Consider the following 6,782-nt stretch of genomic DNA (forward strand, 5'->3'; position numbering starts at 1 on the left):
CATTTGCTTGTCTGTAAAGGATTTTATTTCTCCTTTACTTATGAAAGTTAGTTTGGCTGGATATGAAATTCTGGGTTGAAAATTCTTTTCTTTAAGAATGCTGACTATTGGCCCCCACTCTCTTCTAGCTTGTAGAGTTTCTGCCAAGAGATCCGCTGTTAGTCAGATTGGCTTCCCTTTGTGGGTAACTCGACCTTTCTCTCTGGCTTCCCTTAATATTTTTTCTTTCATTTCAACTTTGGTGAATCTGACAATTATGTGTCTTGGAGTTGCTCTTCTCGAGGAGTATCTTTGTGGTGTTCTCTGTATTTCCTGAATTTGAATGTTGGCCTGCCTTGCTAGGTTGGGGATGTTCTCCTGGATAATATCCCACAGAGTGTTTTCCAACTTGGTTCCATTCTCCCCATCATTTTCAGGTACACCAATCTGACATAGATTTGGTCTTTTCACATAGTCCCATCTTTCTTGGAGGCTTTGTTCATTGCTTTCTACTCTTTTTTCTCTAAACTTCTCTTCTCACTTCATTTCATTCATTTGATCTTCAATCACTGATACCTTTTCTTCCATTTGATTGAATCAGTTACTGAAGCTTATGCATTTGTCATGTGGTTCTTGTGCCATGGTTTTCAGCTCCATCAGGTCATTTAATGACTTTTCTACATTGGTTATTCTAGTTAGTCATTCGTCTAATTTTTTTCAAGGTTTTTAGCTTCTTTGCAATGGGTTTGAACTTCCTACTTTAGCTTAGAGAAGTTTAATCATCTGAAGCCTTCTTCTCTCAACTCATCAAAGTCATTCTCCGTCCAGCTTCGTTCCATTGCTGGCGAGGAGCTGCGTTCCTTTGGAGGGGGAGAGGCACTCAGACTTTTAGAATTTTCAGCTTTTCTACTCTGTTTTTTTCCCCATGTTTGTGGTTTTATCTACCTTTGGTCTTTGATGATGGTGATGTACAGATGGGGTTTTGGTGTGGATGTTCTTTCTGTTTGTTAGTTTTGCTTCTAACAGTCAGGACCCTCAACTCCAGGTCTGTTGGAGTTCGCTGGAGGTCCACTCCAGATGCTGTTTGCCTGGGTATCAGTAGCAGAGGCTGCAGAAGAGTGAATATTGCTGAACAACAAACGTTGCTGCCCGATCATTCCTCTGGAAGCTTTGTCTCAGAGGGATACCTGGCCATGTGAGGTGTCAGTCTACCCCTGCTGGGGTGTGCCTCCCAGTTAGGCTACTCAGGGATCAGGGACCCACTTGAGGAGGCAGTCTCTCCGTTCTCAGATCTCAAACTCCGTGCTGGTAGAACCACTACTCTCTTCAAAGCTGTCAGACGGGGACATTTAAATCTGCAGAGGTTTCTGCTGCCTTTTGTTTGGCTATGCCCTGCCCCCAGAGGTGGAGTCTACAGAGGCAAGCAGGCCTCCTTGAGCTGCAGTGGGCTCCACCGAGTTCGAACTTCCCTGCTGCTTTGTTTCCCTACTCGAGCCTCAGCAATGGTGGGCGTCCCTCCCCCAGCCTCTCTGCCACCTTGCAGTTAGATCTCAGACTGCTGTGCTACCAATGAGGGAGTCTCTGTGGGTGGGGGACCCTCCAAGCCAGGAGTTGGATTTAATCTCCTGGTGTGCCATTTGCTAAAACCCTTGGAAAAGCACAGTATTAGGGTGGGAGTAACCCTGTTTTCCAGGTGCTGTGTGGTCATGGTTTCCCTTGGCTAGCAAAGGGAATTCCCTTACCCCTTGCACTTCCTGGGTGAGGTGATGCCTCCCCCTGCTTTGGCTCTCACTCGGTGGGCTGTACCCACTGTCCTGCACCCACTGTCCAACACGCCCCAGTGAGATGAACCTGGTACCTCAGTTGGAAACACAGAAATCACCCATCTTCTGCGTCGCTCACACTGGGAGCTGTAGCCTGGAGCTGTTCCTATTGGGCTATCTTGGAAACCCTACTGCATTGTTTGATTTTTCATGTGTTAAACTAACCTTGCATTTCTGGAATGAATTCTATTTGGTCATACTGTATTATGTAAAAAGATATACTGCTAGATTTGATTTGCCAATATTTTGTGAGGATTTTTGTGTCTAAGTTTATGAAAGATAATGGTTTGCTGTAATGCCTTTGTCTGGTTTTGGTAGCAGGGTAGTGAGCTGGCCTTAATAAGCTAGAAAATGTTCATTCTTCTATTTTTTTTTTTTTTTTTTTTGAGACGGAGTCTAGCTCTGTCGCCCAGGCTGGAGTGCAGTGGCCAGATCTCAGCTCACTGCAAGCTCCGCCTCCCGGGTTTACGCCATTCTCCTGCCTCAGCCTCCCGAGTAGCTGGGACTACAGACGCCCGCCACCTCGCCCGGCTAGTTTTTTGTATTTTTTAGTAGAGACGGGGTTTCACCGTGTTAGCCAGGATGGTCTCGATCTCCTGACCTCGTGATCCGCCCGTCTCGGCCTCCCAAAGTGCTGGGATTACAGGCTTGAGCCACCGCGCCCTGCCTCTTCTATTATTTTTTAAAGAATTTGTGTAGAACCAGTATTTTTGAGACTTTTTTCTTCCTTAAAAGTTTGAGAGACTTGTCCAGTAAAGCTATTTGCCTTCTAATTGTTTTTTAATTGGAAAGTTTATACCACAAATCTATTTTCTTTCATAGATACAGAAATATTCAGATTTTTTCTTCTTGAGTACGCTTTGTTAGTTTGTGTCTTTTAAATAATTTGTTTATTTAATCTAGTTCATTCAATATATAGCATGAACTTATTTGTAATACTCACTTTTTGCTCTTTTAATGATGTATGAACTGTAGTAATGTCCGTCTTTCATTTATGATACTAGTAGTTTGCATCTTCTCTCTTTTTTGTCGTAATCAATTTGGCTGGAAGTTTGCCAATTTTATTGATCTATTAAAAGAACTAGCTTTTTGTTTCAATGTTTTAATTTTTTTTCTGTTCTCAAATTCATTGATAGCTGCTCTTATCTTTATTATTTCTTTTCTCCTGCTTGCTTTGGGCTTAATTTATACTTTTTTTTTTTTTTTTAGTTTTTAAGCAGAAGCCTAGATTATTGATTTGAGAAAATTTTTTTATAATAAAAGCATTTAATGCTATATATTTCTTTTCATGCGTTGTTTTAACCATATTTCCCTGATTTTTCTTATCTTGTTTTTATTTTCATTTAATTAAAACTATTTTTTAAATTACCCTTATGACTTTTTTAAACCAATAGGGTATTCAGAAGTGCACTGATTTCTAATATTTGGGATAATTTTTCAGATGTGTTTTTGGTTTTGATTTTTAGTTTAATTTTGTCATTGCCAGACAACATACTATGATGGTCAATACAGTCAAATTAGGTGTCAACTTGACTGGATTGAGAGTTGCCTAGATGGCTGATAAAGCATTGTTCTTGAGTATGTCTGTGAGGGTGTTTCCAGAGAAGATTGACATTTCAGTCAGTGGACTGGGAGAGGCAGACCCACCCTCAATGTAAGTAGGCACCATTCAATTGGCTGCCAGAACAGCTAGAACAAGCTAACACCTAATTTGACTAGATTGACCATTATACTATATACTTAATTATAAGTTCTCAACTCTTTACTAATATTTTAAATTTACACTGTCAATTATCTTGTAGAGCTATTACAAATGAGATAAATATCGTTTACATTTACCTTTATTTTAATTATTCTGGGGATTTAATTTTATTGTGTAGACACAAATTTCTTTCTGATACATATTCTTTATTACTGAAGACATGAAACAAATCTTTTTGTAGTGCATGTCTGCTGGTAATGAATTCTCTCAGCTTTTGTTAGAAAGATATTTTTACTGGGTATAGAATTCTGAGGAGATAGATTAAAATTTTTTTTCCTTTTTAGCAGTTTAAAGATGTCACTTCATTGTCTTCTGGGTTGTATTATTATGACAAATAGTTTGCTACAATGTATATTTTTTTCTTAAGTTTGACATGTGTCATTTTTATCTAGCTTTCTCTTGCTTCAAGATTCTATCTTTATCTTTGGTTTCTGGAAGTTTGAATATGACACGCTTGAAGCAAGTGTGTGTGTCTGTGTGTGTGCAACTGTGGTTGTTGTTAGTATTCACCTTTTTTGTTTCTTTGATCTCTGATTTGCTGTTTTGTTTTGCTTTGTTTTGGAAAAATTCTTTACCATTATCTTGTCTTGTCTTTTTTTTTTTTTTTTTGACAGGGTCTCACTCTGTCACCCAGCCTGGAGTGCAGTGCAGTGGTGCAAACATGGTTCACTACACTGTCAACCACTGGCTCAGGCGGTCCTCCTACCTCAACTTGCTGGGTAGCTGGGACTACAGTTGTGTGCCACCACACCCAGCTAATATTTTGTATTTTTTTGTAGAAACGGGGTTTTACCATGCTGCCCAGGCTGGTCTCCAACTCCTGAGCTCAAACGATCCACCTGCTTTGGCCTTCCAAAGTGCTTGGATTACAAGTGTGAGCCACCATGTCTGGGTCTGTCATTATCTTCTCAAATATCTCTCTAGTTTGTTATATTCCTCTTTTTATCCTGGTATATTAGACTATTTGATATTGTTCCACAACTCTTGGCTACTCGTCTGTAATATTCACATTTTCTCCTCTGGATGTTTAAGTTTGGGTACCTTCCATGGGCTTGTCCTCAAGTTCACTGTTTCATCCCTTAGCTGTGTTAATTCTTTGATGAGCCTGTAGAAAACATACTTCATCCTTAATACCAGGTTTTTATATGTCTTTTTCTTTTCTTTTCTTAAAGAAATTTGAGACAATGTCTCACTCTGTCACCTGGGCTGAAGTACAATGGTGGGATCACAGCTCACTGCAGCCCTAACCTCCTGGGCTCAAGTGTTTCTCCTACTTCAGCCTCCTAAGTAGCTGGGACCACAGGTGTGTGCTACCACACCTGGCTAATTTTTGTATTTTTTGTAAAGACAAGGTTTTTCCATGTTGCCCAGGCTTCTCTCAAATTCCTGGGCCCAAGCTATCCACCCACCTCGACCTCCCAAAGTGCTGGGACTAGAGGTATGAGCCACAGTGCCCAGTCCACGTTTTTATATTTCTAATATTTCCATTTCTCACTTTTATTTGTAGATTCCAACTCTTGCTGAAATTAGACACGTGCATGTTGTTGGCTTTTTCAGTGAAGCTTTTAACATATTAATCATGGTCTGATAGTTTCAACATCTGGGTCTGGCTTAGTTGATTGCTTTGTCTCTTGGCAGTGTTTTATTTATTTATTTTTAATCCCTCCCCCTTTTTTTTAGTGTGTCTTGAAATTTTTGATTGAGTGTTAGAAATCATAGCTAGAACAGCAAAGATTGGCATAAACAGTATGTATGCCTGCTAACTGGCAAACCTCTTTTATCTCTACGTCATTAGTGTATGTGAGGAGGATATGGGTAGGGGAGTTGAATTAATATATGGGTAGGGAAGTTGAATTAGTATAATCAGCAGTTGAGCTGAGCTTAGGTTTGGTTGTCTCTACAGTTAACTTCAGTATACCACTGGCTTCAGATTCTTTAGGGTTACCTTGTGCTTAAGGTGGGACCTAAATTACTGAAGGATTTTGCCAGTGTTCGTGTTCTACTCTCAGTTTTTGTTTTTTTCTGTGCACTTGTGCCTCATGGGTGGTCTCTCTCTGTGCTTATGTTCCTCCTCAGTGGTGATACATTGTTTCTGCATGTTACTTGGGGCTTGCTGGCTTGGTGGTAGGAGCTGGGGGTTTTCTAGTATCCTGATTCATTCCTAGTCTTAGGCAGGCCCTGTATTCTTGAGTCTTGGAGATGGAGTTTTCTCTACAATCTTACCCCTTTTTCCCATCACAGCTGAACTCTACCTCATTACGTGGCAAGTCTTATGCAGAAAGCATTTCTTTTCTCTTGCCCAGTGACAGGAGAGCTCTAAAGATCTGGGCTAAGAATATTTCTTACCTCTTCCCCAAAGGTAGAGTTTTTTTCTTCATTGGTTTATTAGTTTGTTTTTTTGCCTTCCTTTAGCTACAGTGGGTCTATACATTTGTCATCAGTGTGCCAGTGTTTGCTGCCCTTACCCCAGCTGCTTAGATTTTGATCTATAGGAAAGCCAGGGTGGAGCAGGGCTTTGTGGCTTTCTTTCAGTGGCAGCACTTCCTTTCCTCTCAGTCTATACCACTGAAGGAAACTTTCTCTGTTCTCCTGCCCTGGCCTTAACCTGGCTTGTGCATATAATGAAGGCTGAAGGCAAAGAGCCTGTGAGAGTGTATGAACTCTGTCTCCGAAGCTCTCAGGGGTTCTACATACTTACACTAGTGTATAATTAGTCTAACAATTTGTTAAAAATTTTAGTTGAATTCTTCTTATCTTCTTGTATCTTCTTTTCTGCTGTGTTCTGCCACAGGTGAGCCACACTTGTGTTTTTGTCGCTTTAGAAAGGATTTTGTTTCCTGATATTTCAGGCTACTTGATTGCTCTGTGATTTTACCTCTTTGATAGGTTCAAAAAATGTTATGATTTTTTGCATTATCTGAACTTTTATTACTGTTCAGGTGGGAGTGATCTTTTTCCAACTTTTTACACTTTAGATAAAAACAGAACACCCTCAGCTGCATATTTAAGAGGCTACTTATTACACTGCTCTACAAGATCAGTGCTTCTAGTTAGTGTGGTATATGATAGATCTGTTGGACCCATGGTCATGTGCCTACTGCCATGTCTTTGCTGTAAAGTAGGTCCTTTGGTTTGATGCAATGTGTTGTGGCATCTCATGTTGTTGAATCAAGCATTCTCTAAGTTCTTGGATAATACTACTGGCTTAGGCTATAGGG

The sequence above is a fragment of the Colobus angolensis genome, unplaced genomic scaffold (genome assembly GCF_000951035.1).
Source record: "Colobus angolensis palliatus isolate OR3802 unplaced genomic scaffold, Cang.pa_1.0 Scaffold41, whole genome shotgun sequence".
Taxonomy (NCBI): Eukaryota; Metazoa; Chordata; class Mammalia; order Primates; family Cercopithecidae; genus Colobus; species Colobus angolensis.